Below are 21,493 nucleotides of genomic sequence, written 5' to 3' on the forward strand. Positions count from 1 at the left end.
GAAAGGCAAGATACTCACCCCTTTTTTAAGCTGCATGATCAATGTTTGGGATTTAAATTGGAAATACGATCTGCTGCTTTGGTAATCCCACACCAAATCAATACCCAGAGAGCAGGTCAGCTGTCCAACCAGGAAGCACAGTGAACGTGATAGTGATTTGTCGCATTATTTGACACATTGAGCAAATTAGAAAATGTGAAGGAAGCTAACGAATACGCCAATACGGATGCCATGTCAATCTGTATAGAGGTCTATCAAAGTTGTGTCAGACATTCCTATGACTGCATGTGTGTATGAGACAGTTGGTGTTGTCGGCAACCTACAACACACCTATAATTGTTCTGCAAAAAAATATATATATACAACAATAACTCAATGTTGCAAGTACATGGCATGCTCTTGCTAGTTGACTGTAACATACAATAATACAATTGGTGCACCCTCTTAATCACAAATTCTAATGCGCTTCCTTTTCCCTAATTGGTATTTCCTAATAGTAATCAACCTTGCATTTCATTAAAGTTTGGGTTGAACTTAGAAATGTTTAATTCCATTGTTACAATTCCCTTGCCAATTTGGTTAACCCACATGAAAAAATACTGCAGTTTACTATAGAATATTATAGTACTTACTATACAATTCTGTAATAGACTGTAGTATACTGGGAGACTTCCGGTCGGTCGATCTAAGAAGACGTGTTTGAGAGAGGTCCCCATTTAAACTTTATTTTTACATGCCTCTGTTAGTTTTTATGTAGATGTATCAATTGGTTATATTCTTTTAGAAAAAAGAACTGCTACAACCAACATATCGTTGAAGGTCGACCCAACTACTCGAATGCCGAAAATGGCTGCCGCGGCCAGCCCTGATGCAGAGTTGGAGGCCTTAACTATGACCACACTTGTAGCTGAGCTAGCTAAACAAAGAAGTAGCCTAAAAGAGGATATGGCTTGTCTCCTCAGCACTTCACTGGCACCTCTCCAAACTTCCGTTGACGCCTTTCGAGAAACGGTCAACACGTTTGGGCAACGCCTCACTACACTAGAAGGTTTCTCCACTGACAACACCAAGCGGATTGCTGAGCTAGAGGCAGCTGTCTCTCAAATGAAAACGGCCAACACAGCTCTACTTTCCAAGATAGATTTGTTGGAGAATTATGCCAGAAGGGAATACATCTGGATCATTGGCATCATGGAGGGAATTGAGACTGGAGTGAATTTGTCTCTGACATGCTGGTGGGTAACAGGACAAACCGGCAGAGCTTGACCGAGTGCACAGATCCCTTACCCCCAAACCCAACTCAGGGGAGCGGCCTAGGGCGACCATGGCCTACTTTTATCATTACCGAGACAAGGAACGGGCAATGTGCTGGGCAAAGGAGCATCAACCAAAATTCTGTGGCCAAGATATACGATTCTACCCGGACCTGAGTGCCAATATCATGAAGAAAAGAGCTGATTTCAAGAACCTAAAAACCTGTCTCTACAAGAAGGGGATAAAGTTTCAGTTCCGACACCCTGCCCGTCTTCGTGTCTTTTGCGAGGGAGAGACCCTAATTTTTGACACACTGGCCGAGGCTAAAGCATTCTATGTCCGACGCGAAGAGTAAAGTTGATAGAAGAAGCGACCCAGCTGGCTAGCCATGGCGGGAGGAATATGTGGCTGGCAATGGACTGATTTTCATGACATCCACTTGGATATTACTTTTCACGTGAAAACAATGTTGATTTTTCTTGTTCTGGGAGAAACCGATTTATTTTATTTTGTTTTATTTGACTGAGATTAGTGGCAGTGTTAGCTATAATACATCACAATCAAATTGGCTGGCTAGCGGGAGCTGGCTGGACATACTTGACTGTTTACTATCTGGCTAGCTAACGCCACATTTATATTGAAATGTATTTTTACAATGTAACAAGATGATTGCTTAACTCCAGGAGCACCCAGGGAAATCTTTATTATGTCTTCACTTGGCTGAGAAGATTTCAGACAACAGGGACATTTAGCTGACTTGCTAGCATGCACAACAAAAACCTGAGTGCTCAAGCACTGACTGGGTTATTTGAATGTGGTGGTGGATTTATCTGAGCACTTCTCTACCATTTCTAGTGGCTAGCTAGCTGAGATATAGCTTGACATATGGACACCTAGCTAGCTACATCTAGAATCGACTGAACAAAGACCTGTATCCATGTAAGTAAAATTGTCTAGCTGTCTAGCTTAGCTGGCACTAGTAACACATGTTAAATAGCCAACATGGGTTTGCTATGTTTTGTTTGAACTAAGTTGGCATTAGCAAGTCTGTAGAGACTATTTTTCTAATGCTACAATCTCAGGGTTTGACTCGGGTACATTTCTTGTTTGCATTTGCTTTCATGTGACTGTAATGCATTTGTTTGATTGAGTGGGTGTTTGGATAGCTTTCGCTTCAACCAAGACTCACTGACATTGGAATATTTTGGCCTTCGTGTTTGTGGAGTGCGTTCCCTGCTGTAGTCTTTGTGGTCGCGCTGTGCCTGAGTATCATATTTTACTCCCTGTGGTCTTGGACACATTTGCGCAGTGTGGCTGTGGGAGCGTGGCATGGAGCGCGCCCATAACACAACCCATGGGCCCGAAGTCTTGGCCAACAGAAGCATTTTATTTGGCTATTTGCGTTTGTTAAAGCCAATGGAGGATGTAACTGATTGACTATTGAGTGCCACTGTTAATATTTGGGTTCAAATTATTTAAAACTGGCGTTGTAAATTATTCTGTTAAAATCCGATCTGAATGGGAAAAGGAACTTGGTGGAGAGATCACTGGTAAAGTCTGGAATAGTGCCTTACTTAGTTTAAATGGAAGCTCCTCTTGTGCCCGGCTCAGCCTTATACAGTTTAAGGTAATATTTATGATACATGTGACAGGTGTAAAAGCTTCTTGGCGGACTTCACCCACATGTTCTGGTCCTTTCCTCATCTGGCAGACTATTGGTTCACTATATTTAAAACCTTTTCTTAAGCATTTGATTTAAAGTTGCAGCCTAGTGCAGAAATTGCTATTTTTGGAGTACCAAAAAACAATCCTTCTCTGACCTTTGCCTCCCTGTTAGCCAGCAGAAGGATTTTAAAGGGTTAAAAATCTATTGATCCTCCCTTAACCTCTCTTTGGCTCAAAGATCTGATGCTGTTCCTAAAATTTAAAAAAATTATGTATACCATTCGAGGGTCAACCACCTAATTGTATTCCACCTGGGACTCGATGATATCCTATTTTGAACAGCTCCAAACACTTCCTCCAGATTAGTATTCTTGGCCCCACCCCCACCCCTTGAGGTTACTGCTATATAGGCCTATAAGATCACCTAATCACCTGACATTGTTAGGCTATTACATTTTGGCTTGTATTGAAGTAACATAGTTGTATACTTTTGTTTTGTTTTCTGACATGTAACTCAAGGACTTTCCATTTTTAAATGTGTTTGGAGGCATTATGAGGGGGGACGGGAGGAAGGAGGTCGAAGGGGAACAAAAAGGGGGAAAATGTACAATCTCTTTTTATCTTTAATTCATTGTGAATATAAAATTATATTTACAAAAAAGACTGTCGAATATTATAATACACACTGTAGTATCCCTCGAGCATGTGTTGTACCTACTATAGAATGTTGTAGTATACTGTAGAATACTATGTCTGCAAAAACACTACAGGTCTGCAAAAACACTACACTTTTTTAAAACTATGGTAAATACTAGAGTATCAAATTTGCATATACCCTGCCCATTCCTCTCCTCCATATGGGTGGCACAAAGTGAGAGTGAGAAAGTGAGAAACCTACATTCCAAGTATAGACCATATTGTGTTCCATACAGGTTGTAGAAAACAGCAGAAGTTCTGAACTATCCGGTCAGACCTCAGTCCTACAGTACCTACAGGTTAAGGAAAATGTGCTCTTTTAGTATTTCTCCAGTAGGTTTCCTGAAGGAGAAAGCCTCCACTTCTATGTCAAAGATACCATAGTATCACCATAGTATACTATAGCATTTTTTCATGTGGGTAGCCACATTAAGTTGAAGTAACTTCTTCACTCGAGTTCTGTATAATTTAGAGTTCGATATTCCTATTAAAGATTACCTTGTCTCAGCACAACTGGGCTTTGGAGTGTATTCACAGAACAGGGGGGCCTCTGCCTCAGTTTGACAGATAACACCCATACACACCCAATGGTCTTTCCCTGTTCTGTTTATAAAGCCATTACTTGGGTAAATAACCCCTTCAGCTATCTTCTCAACACATTCTCTTCAGGAAACAGCGCATTTACAGCAGCACAGAAGAAAATTAATTTCAAGCCAAGCTAATGAGTTATTCCCCATAAAGGCTGGATGGAACTCAATAAAGGCAGTAGGTATAGTAAGCCATCTTGTTGTGATAGAGCCAAATATGGACATTTGCTGTAAGCATTTTCTGTTCCCATTTACACATATTAATCCCTGTGGCTCATAGAAAATACCTGATATAGCACAATGCGCCCCTCCATGATCACAATGCTTAGAGATTAACAGGCTTCTATAGTGTTCACCCAACAAACATGCCCACATTGGCACGATGTGGACTCAATGTGGGCTAAAATATTGGCCCCATGTAGGCTGCCCACATTGGGCCAATGCACCTTTCCGCAGATGTTTATAATTTTTTCATTACAATGCATAAATTGTAAGCTTGAAAGATATTCAGTGAATGTGTTATATTGTTTCAGAAAGACAACCAAGTTGTTGATATCATACATACAGTATATTTTCAGAAAATAAACTGTTCAGTTTTTCATATGTCACATGCACTTGTTTAAGACTTCCTCATTGGCAAGATTCAAGAGTCAAAAGAATTGGCATCACACAACAGAACACTTAGGGCTCGATTCAATCAGATCCGCTTTAGCCAACATCCGAGTAGTTGTTGTTTTGGTGGTGTCGAAAGTGGAACTGTGTAAGAGCTGTCAAATCCACAAGAGACTCCAGGCATAAAGCAGACATTGCCTTTGGCAATGTGGGAGTTGCATTAACAGAAATTCCACACAGCCTTGTTTACAAGTTCGAACACTGGAATGTGAGATGCAATCTACACCTCAGTTAGGATTATAGAAATCCTCATTATTTAGTTGAATTCTTTTTCATTTTGAGCGTAATTATTTATATTTAGCCTACACTTTCTCATTTTGAACTTATAACACCAGTGGAGCTTCATGACAATGCTGCTCACCTTAATTCCACCTCCGACACAGCAGATACCCGCATAGCGGATATTTTGGCAATCACAGGTTATGCTTGATCTGATTCAATCTATGCCTTAAATTGGAATGACACTTCTCAGTAACGGTTGAACAAAGGGAGGTGGGCAAACCCAAATTATTTTAATGAATGCCGCCTCTACATTATGTAATAGCTGAGCTTGGTGTGGGCTAGCCCGTGTTGGGCTTGGTGTGGACCTTGTTTGGCAGGTTTGGGCTTGCCCGTGTTGGGCTGGCTTGGGCTTGCCCGTGTTGGGCTGGTGTAGACTAGTCTGTGTTGGGTTGATGTGGGCTAGCCCGTGTTGGGCTGGTGTAGGCTAGCCCAAGTTGGGTTAATGTGGGATTGGTGTGGGCTAGCCTGTGTTGGGCTGTTGTAGGCTAGCCCGTGTTGGACTGATGTGGGCTTGGTGTGGGCTAGCCTGTGCTGGGCTAGCCCCTGTTGGGCCGGTGGGGGCTAGCCCCTGCCCACCTTGCCCACAGAATACTCACATTGTGCCAATGGGGTTATGATTGCTGGGCAGTTTTATATACACACTCTTCTTTGGGTTGTTGTATCCCACTGATGCTAAAAGGCATGGTTACATTAACATTAATAATACAACATATTGTAATGACAAGAAGCAGTAGTTGCTGAAGTGAAAGAACTGGAAGAGGGAAGGCTGAGAAGAACTGGGTCTAATAAAATGATCTCTGTGACATGGGATGTGTTTTCCTTCAGTGAACTTTCCTTGACAATGCACCAGGGCATTAGTTTGTTTCAACTGAGCTAGTTCATAAGTTGGCATAAGCCTAGCTCTATAACAAGAAAGAAGCTTCATAACTTTACTTTAAAATGATTTTGACTGCAATGGAAATTTTACCTAGATCAAATTTATCTTGATTTCAAATTTAATCTAATTGTGTTCTCTATGACCCTGAGTTATGAGTGTTTGTCTTGAAATGGTAGTATTCTTCTTTCTTAATCTAGGCTGTGATTTAATTGTACCTTTCCCTTGACTTAAAATTGGATATCAATAGCAAAACTTAGTTGAATATTTTCTCTCACATTGTCTTGTAAAGATCAATAATAAACCAGTCAAGGTGACATAGTTAGCACCTGACAGCACCATAAATCAATACACACATATTTACCTTTGTGGTTTCATTTTGCGTAAGAATACAGCTTCACCAAATAATGCAGCATTTCCCAAACTCGGTCCTTGGGAACCCAAGGGATGCACATTTTGGTTTTTGCTTTACCAGGAGTATGATGGTGGTGCTGCAGGGGATGGTTGCCGTTTTACGAGCTCTGAACCAAACATGCTATTTTGTTTGTTTTTTCACATTGTTTGTAACTCATTTTGTACATAATGCTGCTGCTACTGTCTCTTATGACCGAAAAGAGCTTCTGGACATCAGAACAGCGATTACTCACCTGGAACTGGATGAATAGTTTTTCTTCAATGAGTCGGACGAGAGGGATTTACCCCCGACACCCGAACAGGCCCCCATCCCCGTCATTCGCAGGAGAAAGAGACGGAGGTTTCACGGAAGGAGTTCGGGTTGCCTTGTGAGGATCCAGCGACGAGTGGCTAATCTGCCTTTGCAATCGGTACTATTGGCCAACGTACAATCGCTCGATAATAAACTACAAGCACATATATCCTACCAACAGGACATTAAAAACTGTAATATCTTATGTTTCAACGAGTCGTGGCTGAACAACGACATGAATAACATACAGCTGGCGAGTTATACAGTACATTGTATCGGCAGGATAGAACAGAAGCCTCTGGTAAGACAAGGGGTGGCGGTCTGTGTATATTTGTGAACAACCGCTGGTGCACGATATCTCAGGAAGTCTCGAGGATTGCTCGCCTGAGGTGGAGTATCTCATGACAATCTGTAGACCACACTATCTACCTAGAGAGATCTGTATTCTTCGTAGCTGTCTATTTACCCCCACAAACCGATGCTGGCACTAAGACCGCACTCAATGAGCTGTATACGGCCATAAGCAAACAGGAAAAAGCACATCCAGAGGTGACGCACCTAGTGGCCATCGACTTTAATGCAGGGAAACTTAAATCCATTTTACCGCATTTCTATCAGCATGTTAAATGTGCAACCAGAGAGAAAAAAATCTAGACCACCTTTACTCCACACGCAGAGAAGCATACAAAGCTCTCCATTTCCCTCCATTTGGCAAATCTGACCATAATTATACCCTCCTGATTCCTGCTTACAAGCAAAAAACAAAGCAGGAAGCACCCTTGAGTCGGTCAATAAAAAAAGTGGTCAGATGAAGCAGATGCTAATCTACAGGACTGTTTTGCTAGCACAGATTGGAATATTTTCCGGAATTCTTCCGATGGCATTGAGAAGTACACCACCTCAGTCACTGGCTTCATCAATAAGTGCATCGATGACGTCGTCCCACAATGACAGTATGAACATACCCCAACCAGAAGCTATGGATTACAGGCAACATCCAAACTGAGCTAAAGGGTAGAGCTGTCACTTTCAAGAAGCGGGACTCTCACCCGGAAGCTTATAAGAAATCCTGCTATGCCTTCCGACGAACCATCAAACAGGCAAAGCATCAACACAGGACAAAGATCGAATTGTACTACAATGGCTCCGACGCTCGTCGGCTGCGGCAAGGCATGCAAACTATTACAGACTACAAAGGGAAGCACAGCCGAGAGCTGCACAGTGACACGAGACTACCAGACAGGCTAAATTACTTCTACCCTCGCTTTGAGGCAAGTAACAATGATACATGAATGAGAGCACCAGCTGTTCCGGATGACTGTGTGATCACGCTCTCCGCAGCCGATGTGAGTAAGACCTTTAAACAGGTCAACATTCACAAGGCCGCAGGGCCAGATGGATTACCAGGACGTGTCCTCCAAGCATGCGCTGACCAACTGGCAAGTGTCCTCACTGACATTTTCATTCTCTCCCTGTCTGAGTCTGTAATACGAACATGTTTCAAGCAGACCACCATAGTCCCTGTGCCCAAGAACACTAAGGTAACCTGACTAAATGACTACCGACCCATAGCACTCACGTCTGTAGCCATGACGTGCTTTGAAATGCTGGTCATGGCTCAAATCAACACCATTGTCACAGAAACTCTAGAACCACTCCAATTTGCATACCACCCCAACAGATCCACAAATTATGCAATCTCTATTGCACTCCACCCTGCCCTTTCACAACTTGACAAAAGGAACACCTATGTGAGAATGCTATTCATTGACTACAGCTCAGTTTTCAACCCCGTAGTGCCCTCAAAGCTTATCACTAAGCCAAGGACCCTTGGCCTAAACACCTCCCTCTGCAACTGGATCCTGGACTTCCTGACGGGCCGCACCCAGGTGGTAACGATAGGTAACAACACGTCCGCGACACTGATCATCAACACGGGTCCCCTCATTGGTGCGTGCTCAGTCCCCTGCTGTACTACCTGTTCACTCATGACTGCACGGCCAGGCACGACTCCAACACCATCATTAAGTTTGCCGATGAAACAACAGTGGTAGGCCTGATCACCAACAACGACGAGACAGCCTATAGGGAGGAGGTCAGAGACCTGATCGTGTGGTGCAAGGTCAACAGCCTCTCCCTGAACGTGATCAAAACAAAGGAGATGATTGTGGACTACAGAAAAAGGAGGACTGCGAATGCCCCCATTCTTCTCGACGGGGCTTTAGTGAAGCAGGTTGAGAGTTTCAAGTTCCTTGGCGTCCACATCGCCAACAAACTAAAATGGACCAAGAACATTTAACGCCCTGGCCATAGAGAGGGGTTTTTTGTTCTTTATTTTGGTTAGGCCAGGGTGTTACATTGGGTGGGCGTTCTATGTTCCTTTCTCTATGTTTTTGTATTTCTTTGTTTTGGGCCGTGTGTGGCTCCCAATCAGGCACAGCTGAAGCTCGTTGTTGCTGATTGGGAGTCACACATAAGGAGCATGTTTTTCCTTTGGGTTTTGTGGGTAATTGTTTCTGTTCAGTGTGTTTCCTGTCAGTACTGTTTGGCTGTCGGTTTTCCTGTTTTTTTGTATAGTGTTCTCTTTGTTTGAATTAAATGTCAAGATGAACACTAACTCCGCTGCACCTTGGTCTTCTTCTCACGACAGCACTTACAGCACACCAAGACAATCATCAAGAGGGCATGACAAAACCTATTCCCCCCAGAAGATTGAAAAGATTTGGCATGGGTCCTCATATCTTCAAAAGGTTTTACAGCTGCACCATCGAGAGCATCCTGACTGGTTTCATCACTGCCTGGTATGGCAACTGCTCGGCCTCCAACTGCAAGGCACTAAGGGGGTAGTGCATACGGCCCTGTACATCACTAGGGCCAAGCTTCCTGCCAACCAGGACCTCTATACCAGACGGTGTCAGAGGAAGACCCAAGAAATTGTCAAAGACTCCAGCCACCCTAGTCATAGACTGTTCTCTCTGCTACCACACGGCAAAGAGTACCGGAGTGCCAAGTCTAGGACCAAGAGGCTTCTAAACAACTTCTACTCCGAAGCCATAAGACTCCTGAACAGCGAATCAAATGGCTACCCAGACTATATGCATTGCCCCCCACAGCTACTTGCCCAAGCCTCCATGGGTGGGCCTGGGAGGGCATAGACCCACCCACTTGGGAGCCAGATCCACCCACTGGGGAGCCAGGGCCAGCCAATTAGAATGATTTTTTTCTCCATAAAAGGGCTTTATTACAGACAGAAATACTCCTCAATTTCATCAGCTGTCCGGGTTGCTGGTCTCAGATGATCCTGCAGGTGAAGAAGCCGGATGTGGATGTCCTGGGTTGCCGTGGTTGCACGTGGCCTGCGGTTGTGAGGCTGTGTTAGCATGTGACGTTCAGAACTAGCATACCCCCCGCAAACTTCCGGCCAATTTACTAACAATTTACTAAATTAATCACGATAAATGTTCACAAAAAGCATAACAATTATTTAAAGAATTATAGATACAGAACTCCTCTATGCACTCGATATGTCTGATTTTAAAATAGCTTTTTGGTGAAAGCACATTTTGCAATATTCTAAGTAGATAGCCCGGCATCACAGGGCTAGCTATTTAGACACCCAGCAAGTTTAGCCTTCACCAAACTCCTATTTACTATTAGAAAAGTTTGATTACCTTTGGTGTTCTTCGTCAGAATGCACTCCCAGGACTTCTACTTCAATAACAAATGTTGGTTTGGTCCCAAATAATCCATAGTTATGTTCAAACAGCGGCGTTTTGTTCGTGCGTTCAAGACACTATCCGAAGTGTAAATAAGGGTCACGCGCACGACACATTTCATGACAAAAAATGTCTAAATATTCCATTACCGTACTTCGAAGCATGTCAACCGCTGTTTAAAATCAATTTTTATGCCATTTTTCTCGTAAAAAAGCGATAATATTCCGACCGGGAATCTGCAATTAGGTAAACAGACAAAAGAAAATAAAGCATGGGGTCGACTCGGGCACGCGCCTAAGCCCATTGTCCTCTGATCGGCCACTTGTCAAAAGCGATAATGTGTTTCAGCCAGGGGCTGCCTCGATATCGTTCAGCTTTTTCCCGGGCTCTGAGAGCCTATGGGAGCCGTAGGAAGTGTCACGTTACAGCAAAGATCATCAGTCTTCAATAAACAGAGGCAAGAAGAACAACAACTTGTCAGACAGGCCACTTCCTGCATGGAATCTTCTCAGGTTTTTGCCTGCCATATGAGTTCTGTTATACTCACAGACACCATTCAAACAGTTTTAGAAACTTTAGGGTGTTTTCTATCCAAAGCCAATAATTATATGCATATTTTAGTTACTGGGCAGGAGTAGTAACCAGATTAAATCGGGTACATTTTTTATCCGGCCGTGTAAATACTGCCCCCTAGCCCTAACAGGTTAATTGCTTATTAGGCTATATATCGATGTGTGCCCGATGCCGCCCCTCATCTCTGAGAGGCTACAAAGTGCATGCTCGGAGAAGCACAAGTCATATTTCTACGAAAATGTACTTCCGTGTCTTTTGCACTGCTGGGATGGTCTAAATAAAACTGGGCTGCATTACATCAAATTTTATTTTATTAGTCACATGCGCTGAATACAACAGGTGTAGACCTTACAGTGAAATGCTTACTTACGAGCCCCCAACCTTGCAGTTTAAAAAAAAACTTTTTACACACTGCAATGGATATTCCAACCCTGAGCCGCGGACAGCTCTGCTCTTGCTGATGAAAACCTTTTTTTGTGGTGCCTAACCAATACTGTGTAGGCCTACAGAGGCAGTTCAGGAGGAGAGTCAAATAATTATTCAGATTTTGGGGGGGATTAGGTCTATTCCAAAAAATACAATATCTTGCACACCGACTAGTCTATAGCCTATGTTCTGTTCAGTTTGAAGATGAGAGTGTGACGAGGAGGAGGACAGAGGTCAACTTTGATAGCTTGCTACTACTGTAATTGATTTTAATAAAACAATGTTTCTTGCCCATGATGTATTTATCCGAGTTATTGACCTCACAATAATTCAGATTTAAGTAATTTACATTGTGGTGCTGAAACTTGAAGCAATCAAAAAATGGACAGCTCATGGTGCTGAAAGTAGGCCAATTTGAGTAGGCATAATTCATTTCAACCGTAGACTTTACTAATACTAACACTTTGTGTTGGAGCCTATTTCTTCCTATTTAATAAATAAGAGGTAAGCCTACCTGTTTGACAGGAGAAATTAGGCTGCTATATCCATAGATTTGTCTGCCAATTCTTCCAACCACAACTCTTTAAATAGAGCCTACCTCCATGTTAGTGAAGGGCTGTTCAGTTAAAACCAGGACTCGAATTTAATGGGTATGAGGGTATGCCATAGGACTACCTTTTATTAAAGAAAATGGAAAAAGGCACAGGCCTACCAATTGTTAGCTCAAGAGTTTGAAGAAAATGAAACATTTGATTCTATAATTAAAAAAAATTTTGAGAACAAGTTTTCATTTACAACTGTGACCTGGCCAAGATAAAGCAAAGCAGTGCGACACAAACAAAACAGAGTTACACATAAATAAACGTACAGTCAATAACACAATAGAAAGTCTATATACAGTGTGTGCAAATGAAGTAAGATTTGGGAGGTAAGGCAATAAATAGACCATAGTGGCGAAATAATGACAATTTAGCAATTTAACACTGGAGTGATAGATGTGCAGAAGATGAATGTGCAAGTAGAGATACTGGGGTGCAAAGGAACAAAAAATCTAAAACAATATCGGGATGAGGTAGTTGGGTGGACTATTTACAGATGGGCTGCATACAGGTGCAATGATCGGTAAGCTGCTCTGACAGCTGATGCTTAAAGTTGGTGAGGGGGATATGAGTTTCCAGCTTCAGTGATTTTTGCAATTCGTTCCAGTCATTGGCAGCAGAGAACTGGAAGGCAAGGCGGCCAAAGGGGGAGTTGGCTTTGGGGATGACCAGTGAAATATACCTGTTGGAGCGCGTGCTACGGGTGGGTGCTGCTATGGTGACCAGTGAGCTGAGATAAGGCTGCATCCAATTTGCTGAGTAGAGTGTTGGAGGCTATTTTGTAAATGACATCGCCGAAGTCAAGGATCGGTAAGATAGTCAGTTTTACAAGGGTATGTTTGGCAGCATGAGTGAAGGATGTTTTGTTGCGAAATAAGAAGCTGATTCTAGATTTAATTTTGGATTGGAGATGCTTAATGTGAGTCTGGAAGGAGAGTTTACAGGCTAACCATACACCTAGGTATTTGTAGTTGTCCACATATTCTAAGTCAGAACCGTCCAGAGTAGTGATGCTAGACAGGCGGGCAGGTGCGGGCAGTGATCGGTTGAAGAGCATGCATTTAGTTTTACTTGCATTTTACTGGCATTGAAGCTCGTTTGGAGGTTGTTAACACAGTGTCCAAAGGAGGGCCAGAAGTATACAGAATGGTGTTGTCTCCGTAGAGGTGGATCAGAGAATCACCAGCAGCAAGAGCGACATCATTAATATATACAGAGAAAAGAGTCGGCCTGAGAATTGAACCCTGTGGCACCCCCATAGAGACTGCCAGAGGTCCAGACAACAGGCCATCCAAGTTGACACATTGAACTCTGTCTGAGAAGTAGTTGGTGAACCGGGCGAGGCAGTCTTTTGAGAAACCATGGCTGTTGAGTCTGCCGATAAGAATGTGGTGATTGACAGAGTTGAAAGCCTTGGCCAGGTCAATGAATACGGCTGCATGGTATTGTCTTTTATCGATGACGGTTATAATCAGCGCTTTGGTCAATGATGTTTTATGCTCAAAACACAAAGTAAAATACCGGGGAAAGACGTGACTCCGATGCATAGTGGGATATAATTGTTTAGTTTCTTTGACATTCATTGGCTGTGCTATAACCTTCTATAGCCGAAGATACAAAGAATGGACTTTGCTTGGGAAGTAATCTAATTCTGTCACTTTCAATTCATTAAGTTGTCCACTTTATATACAATAGAAGATGTTTAAACCCAGACAGCTTTCAGGGAAATACTTGTGACCTTCTATCATTGGGTTAAGCCATGGAAGAAGAGAAACCAGGAGTTAAAGCTCGCATTTTTCTGCGTCAGTAGGCCTACTCTCTGTCTGGGGTGGAAAGGTAGGTCTAACTTTTGAAAGTACCATGCTCAGATTCCTAATGACGGCTCAAATGTAATTATTTGTTAACAGGGACAGTTTCGTTGCAAACAACAAAACACTGGTTTGGCATTGGAGAAATATGATAAGATGAACACAGGCCTATGTCTCTGTCCAGTCTTAGCCTGTAATTTAGGTAATTTGTGTGGTATTAAAAAATATTCTGCTAATATGTAAAATTACGTAGAATTGCATGAAATGTTTATAAAAGGCATTTTTTTCTGGACCTGCAAATACGATGATAAATTCATGCAATAATTTTAATATAAAGGAGATGTTTCCAACCCTATTCTTGTCCACAGTGGTCTGTGAAACCAGCAGCAGGTAGCCTAGTTGTTAGAGCGTTGGGCTAGTAACCAAAAGCTTGTTAGATCGAATCCCCGAGCTGACAAGGTACAAATCTGTCGTTCTGCTCCTGAACAAGGAAGTTAACTCACTGTTCCTAGGCTGTCATTGTAAACAAGAATGTGTTCTTAACTGACTTGCCTAGTTAAATAAAGGTAAGAAAACACAACTTTCTATCCTGCAGCCCTGTGTGCAATCAAAAGTCCTGCGTTGCCATGTCATTTTTACAGGACAAAAAAAAACGTTTTTAAACTGGCATATCTCTCCAAGAAGTGAGGGTAAACGGTAAGCATATTCTCTGCTTTCCACTCTGCTTTAATTATTATTTTGGGTATAGGGGAGGGTCACTTGTTTTTTTCAAGTGTTCAGGGTGGGTTTAGGTTACATTTATTTTGCTGAAGGGAGGGCCATCCATTTTCATTTCAGAGAGGTCTGATTTTCTCCATATAACTCTTATTATAAATAACGTTCACTTAATGGCCAGTGTCCATTTGTTGTATTGGACACTGACCAACAGCCCAAAGTATCATGTCAGTTTCATTACTGCCTCATATGCCAATTTGAACATGTCCCTTCCCACATAGTCCCCCTGCACATCCCAAACCTTAATACAGTTCTTACATGACTGCTGTACTACTCCACACAATATTGAAGTGTTTTGGCAATCATAAAACAGCCAGCTAGGGAATAGACATATATTCTACTGCACCATAAAGTCTCACCGAGAGCCAGTATGAATTTTTTTTACATTTACATTTTAGTCATTTAGCAGACGCTCTTATGCAGAGCGACTTACAGTAGTGAATGCATACATTTCATACATTTTTTTTATTTTTTTTCTGTGCTGGCCCTCCATGGGAATCGAACCCACAACCCTGGCGTTGCAAACACCATGCTCTACCAACTGAGCCACATGAAATGCCCTCTCTGACAAAAAGATGCCAAAATATCGATGCGTTTTCATCCGCTGCAGTGCCACAATAAAGAATAAGACATTAAAATGCCAATAAATGTGGTCGGCCATGAGGAGTAACATTATCAGTGATTATAGTGAGACAGTAAAAACCACTAGGGTAGTCGATTATGGAAACTCTATCAATGAAAACATCTCTCACACCACATCTTTCACACGCTTCCTCCTCTCTCTCTCCCCATCTATCCCCCTGTCAGAGAAGCTGAGTGGGTGAATTATTATTATTATTATTATTACGCCTTTATTTAACTAGACAAGTCAGTTAAGAACAAATTCTTATTTACAATGACAGGCCTATCCCGGCCAAACCTGGACGATACTGGGCCAATTGTGCGATGCCCTATGGGACTCCCAATCACGGCCGGATGAGATACAGCCTGGATTTGAACCACGGACTGTAGTGACGCCTCTTTCACTGAGATGCAGCGCCACTCGCGAGCCTGAATCACTCAGTCTGCTTGTTTGAAACGCAGATTTTAGGTTTATAATTGCGATAAAATTTAAACTAGCATTAGATATGCTTGGCAGAACCTGTCGAGAAGTGACGTTTCTCCGGCAATTCTGACACACCTGTAAGTGGCATTCAACAACAGGCCCTTTCTGTGTAATAGCCCCCTGCTCACCATAATGGTTGGTTGTGTCCTCTTATTGTCATTACAGGATAGCTGTGTAGACAGAGCAAGACAAACAATCAAGGTTAATATCGTGTGTGTGACGCCCAATCTTCCCACTTCTACTGTGCTCTGCTAGGCTCTTTCCCACCTTGTTGATTAGCTCCTTGCTAATTCCACATACGAATCGCCTCTGTGCCCACAACAACTGTGGAGAAGACACTGCAATTAAAAGTCTCCCCGATGCCATTAGTAACCATCTGAACACTCCTCTGGAGGACTCTCTCTATTCTCTTTGTTTACAGGCTTCCAGTTGGCTCATTCATCCCCCTCTCCCCTGTAACTATTCCCCAGGTCATTACTGGAAATGAGAATGTGTTCTCAGTCAACTTACCTGGTAAAATAAAAATACATTAAAAAATGTGCACGTTTCTTAACTCTTCAAAGATCCTTGAAGTCCTTGTTTTGAAGTCAGGATGTCATTTACACTGTGTACAAAACTAATATTCAGTTGCAACTCCCTTTGCCCTCAGAACAGCCTCAATTCGTCTGGGGGAAGCACTCTACAAGGTGTCGAAAGCGTTCCATAGGGATGCTGGCCCATGTAGAGTCCAATGCTTCCCACAGTTGTGTCAAGTAAACTGGGGTGCTGACTGGAATAGGATTCTCATTATTCTACATGAGGCAAATAACAAGAGCACTGTTAAATTAGTATGGTTGTGTTTTTACAATTTATCCATATACTTCATTCAAATCAAATAATATCTAATTTTATTGGTCACATATTCAGCAGATGTTATTGCGGGTGTAGCAGAAAGAGTGCAGTAGTATCTAACAATTCACAACAGTAGTATCTAACAATTCACAACATGTAACATGGGTCGTATAAAGGGGACCAAGGCGCGGCGTGTGAAGTGCTCATATTTCTTATAATGAATACACTTAAAACAGAAAACAACAAAATGTCCAAACAGTTCCGTCAGGTACTACAGACAAAATGGAAAACAACTACCCACAAAAACCCAGGAAGAAAAACCCCTACTTAAACATGATCTCCAATCAGAGGCAACGAGGGCCAGCTGCCTCCAATTGGAGATCAACCCCAAAAAAACAACATAGAAATAGAAAACCTAGAACACAAACATAGAAATAGAAAAACACCCCCTGTCACGCCCTGACCTACTCTACCATAGAAAATGACATCTTACTAGGGTCAGGACGTGACAGTACCCCCCAAAGGTGCAGACTCCGAATGCAACAAACCCCCCAAAAAAAACAAAAAAAAAAAAGGGGGGGGGGGGGGGGTGATATTTGTCTATGGCGGCTCAAATGCAGTCCACATAACCTTAACCTCCAGCATAGGAGGCGGCTTCGGTTCGGGGCGTACTTTCCCGCTCCACCCGCTGATCCTTCTGCTTTATTACCACTTGACCGTGGATCGTCGTCGAAGGAACCGAACTGTAGATCACTGCTGGAGGTTTCCGGGCTGCTGGCCGCCGCTGGAGATTCCGGGCTGCTGGCCGCCGCTGGAGGCTCCGGGCTGCGGACCGCCGCTGGAGGCTCCAGGGCTGCGGACCACCGCTGGAGGCTCCGGACTGAAGCGTGTCGCTGGAGGCTCCGGACTGAGGAGTGTCGCTGGAGGCTCCGGACAGAGGAGCGTTGCCGGAGGCTCCGGATGGAGGAGCGTTGCCGGAGGCACCGGACTGGGAGGCGTCATAATAGGTTCCGGACTAGTGACCGTTGCTGCTGGCTCCGTGCTCATGGATCATCTCTACAGGTTCCGCGCCAAGGATCATCACTGGAGGCTTCTTACCATGAATTATTCCTACAGGCTTCGTGCCATGGTTTATCCTACAGGCTCCAGACCATTTATAATCCCTCCAGGCTTTTTGCCAAGGATTATTTCTTCAGGTTCCGGGCCATGGATTACCTCTTAGGCTTCGTGCCATGGAATATCCCTACAGGCTTAGTGCCATGGATCATCTCTACAGGCGTCGGACCATCGATTATCACTGGAGGCTTTGTACGGGAGCAGGAACCGGTCTCACCGGACTGGGGAAACGCACTGAGGACCGAGTGTCAAGCAGGCACCAGCCCGTACGGGTTATGGATGCTCACTGGAGGGAGAGTGCGAAGAACAGGCACAGGATGTACTGGATTCTGGAGGCGCGCTGGAGAGAGAGTGCGAGAGGCAGGCACATGCTTACCACAAAAAGCACGGGTAGTTGACTCAGGCCTCACCCCAGGCCCAGCCAAACTTCCCGTGTGCCCACCCAAAAAAATGTTTTGGGGCTGCCTCTCGTTTTTCCCAGGTAGGCTCCGATATCTTTTGATTACCTGGCCTCAAGTCCAGTTCCTCCTCTCCATCCACTCTGTATGTGACCAGGTGTCCATTTCTGCCCGGGCACGCCACTTGATCCAGTCATGGTGGGTAGTTCTGTAACATGGGTCGTATAAAGGGGACCAAGGCGCGGCGTGTGAAGTGCTCATATTTCCTTTAATGAATACACTTAAAACAGAAAACAACAAAATGTCCAAACAGTTCCGTCAGGTACTACAGACAAAACGGAAAACAACTACCCACAAAAACCCAGGAAGAAAAACCCCTACTTAAATATGATCTCCAATCAGAGGCAACGAGGACCAGCTGCCTCCAATTGGAGATCAACCCCCCCTAAAAAACATAGAAATAGAAAACCTAGAACACAAACATACAAATAGAAAACCTAGAAAAACACAAAACACCCCCTGTCACGCCCTGACCTACTCTACTATAGAAAATGACATCTTACTAGGGTCAGGATGTGACACAAACAGTAGTATCTAACAATTCACAACAGTGGTATCTAACGATTCACAACAGTGGTATCTAACAATTCACAACAGTGGTATCTAACAATTCACAACAGTGGTATCTAACAATTCACAACAGTAGTATCTAACAATTCACAACTAGTAGTATCGAACAATTCACAAACAGTAGTATCGAACAATTCACAACAGTAGTATCGAACAATTCACAACAGTAGTATCGAACAATTCACAACAGTAGTATCTAACAATTCAAAACAATACAAATAATCAAAAGTAGAAAAATGGAAGTAAGAAATATTTAAATATTAGGATGAGTAATGTCAGAGTGACATTGACTAAAATACAGTAGAATAGAATACAGTATATACATATGAGATGAGTAAAGCAGTATGTAAACATTATTAAAGTGACTAGTGTTCCATTGTTAAAGTGACCAGGTGATCCCATATATATGTAATTAGGACAGCAGCCTCTAAGGTGCAGAGTTGATAGCGCGGTGGTAGCGGTGATAGAGGTGGTAGCCGGCTAGTGGATGGCTATTTAACAGTCTGATGGCCTTGAGATAGAAGCTGTTTTTCAGTCTCTCGGCCCCAGCTTTGATGCACCTGTACTTATCTCGCCTTCTGGATTGTAGGGGGGTGAACAGGCCGAGGCCTGGGTGGTTGATGTCCTTGATGATTTTTTTGAGGCCTTTCTGTGACATCTGGTGCTGTAGGTGTCCTGGGGCGCAGGCAATATGCCCCCGGTGATGCGTTGGGCAGACCACACCACCCTCTGGAGAGCTCTGCGGTTGCGGGCTGTGCAGTTGCCATACCAGGCACTGATACAACCCAACAGGATGCTCTTAATTGTGCATCTGTAAAGGTTGTGAGGGTCTTAGGGGCCAAGCTGAATTTTCTTCAGCCTCCTGAGGTTGAAGAGTCACTGTTGCGCCTTCTTCACAACAATGTCTGTGTGGGTGGATCATTTCAGATTGTCATGTGATGTGTACGCCGAGGAACTTGAAGCTTTTCACTTCTCCACTGCGGTCCCGTCGATGTGGATAGGGGCGTGCTCCCTCTGCTGTTTCCTGAAGTCCACGATCAGCTCCTTCATTTTGTTGGCACCACTCTGCCAGGGCCTTCACATGTAGGCTCTCTCCTCATTGTTGGTATGTAATCATACCCTATACATTTCCTGATGAACTCAGTCACTGTGTCCGAGTATACGTCAATGTTATTCTCAGAGGCTACATGGAACATATTCCAGCATGATCAAAACAATCTTGAAGCATGGATTCCGATTGGTCAGACCCAGTGTTGAATAGACCTTAGCACGGGCACTTCCTGTTTGAGTTTCTGCTATAGGAAGGGAGGAGTAAAACATAGTCATGATCTGATTTGCTGAAGTGAAGGCGGAGGGCCTTGTAGGCAAAGGGGAGTAACAGTGGTCAAGCATTTTTGCAGTGTGAGTACTTTATTCAACGTGGTGATAGAACTTTGGTAGCGTGTTCCTCAAATTTGCTTTCTTAAAATACCCAGCTACAATAAATGCTGGCCTCAGGAAATGTGGTTTCTTGAGGGTCGTGTGACTATTACCGAAGAGAATTCTCTTGGGGGGTAAAAACTTGAGGTATTCTAGGTCGGGTGAAGAAAGGACTTGAGTTTCTGTACGTTATCACAATCACACCATGAGTAGTTTAATCATGAAACATACACCACCGCCCTTTTTCTTTCCGGAGAGTCTTTACTCCTATCTAAGCGATGTACTCAGAACCCAGCTGCCTGTATGGACAGGGACAGCATATCCCGAAAGAGCCATGATTCCGTGAAACAGAGTATGTTATGTCTCTCTGGAAGGAAATCCTCGCCCTAAGCTCATCTATTTTATTGTCCAGAGACTGGTGATTGGCTAAGAGAAATTGATGATAAAATGATTATGGGGGCTGTGTTAGACTTCAGTGCAGCTTTTAAAATTATCGATCATAGTCCACTGCTGGAAAAACGTATGTGTTATGGCTTTCCACCTCCTGCTATAATGTGGATAAAGAATTACTGGTCTAAAAGAACAGAGGGTGTTCTTTAATGGAAGCCTCTCAAACATAATCCAGGTAGAAGCAGGAATTCCCCAGGGTAGCTGTTTAGGCCCCTGCTTTTTTCAATCTTTACTAACGACATGCCACCGGCTTTGAGTAAGGCCACTGTGTCTATGTATGTGGATGACTCAACACTATACACGTCAGCTACTACAGCGACTGAAATGACTGCAACACTTAACAAAGAGCTGCTGTTAGTTCGGAATAGGTAGAAAGGAATAAGTTAGTCCTAAATATTTCTAAAACTAAAAGCATTGTATTTGTGACAAATCATTCACCAAACCCGAAACCTCAACTACATCTCGTAACTAATAATGTGGAAATTGAGCAAGTTGAGGTGACTAAACTGCTTGGAGTAATCCTGGATTGTAAACTGTCATGGTCCAAAACATTGATACAACAGTAGCTAAGAGGGGGAGAAGCCTGTTCATAATAAAGTGTAGCTCTGCCTTCTTAACAACACTATCAACAAGGCAGGTTCCACAGGCCCTGGTTTTTGTCACACCTGGACCACTGTTCGTGTGGTCAGGTGCCACAAAGAGGGACTTCAGAAAATTGTAGTTGGCTCAGAACAGAGCCAACTACAATTGTACACGGAGAGCTAACATTAATGACATACATGTCATTAATGACATACATGTCAATCTCTCATGGCTCAAAGTGGAAGAGAGATTGACTTCCTCATTACTTGTTATGTAAGAGGTGTGACAAGCTGAAGGTACTAGCACACAGCTCGGACACCCATGCATTCC

The 21,493-nt window shown here is 43.3% G+C and overlaps 1 protein-coding gene and 1 non-coding gene across 6 annotated transcripts in view; both read left to right on the forward strand.

The window, feature by feature from the left end:
• LOC115203779 (pro-neuregulin-1, membrane-bound isoform-like) overlaps positions 1 to 21,493 on the forward strand; it is a 127,751-nt gene that overhangs the window by 34,641 nt on the left and 71,617 nt on the right. The window lies entirely within an intron of this gene.
• On the forward strand, positions 3,923 to 3,975 carry LOC115204798 (U7 small nuclear RNA). Its single transcript, XR_003880468.1, has one exon. It is a non-coding gene; the product is annotated as a U7 small nuclear RNA (small nuclear RNA).

The sequence above is a fragment of the Salmo trutta genome, chromosome 12, assembly GCF_901001165.1.
Source record: "Salmo trutta chromosome 12, fSalTru1.1, whole genome shotgun sequence".
Lineage (NCBI taxonomy): Eukaryota > Metazoa > Chordata > Actinopteri > Salmoniformes > Salmonidae > Salmo > Salmo trutta.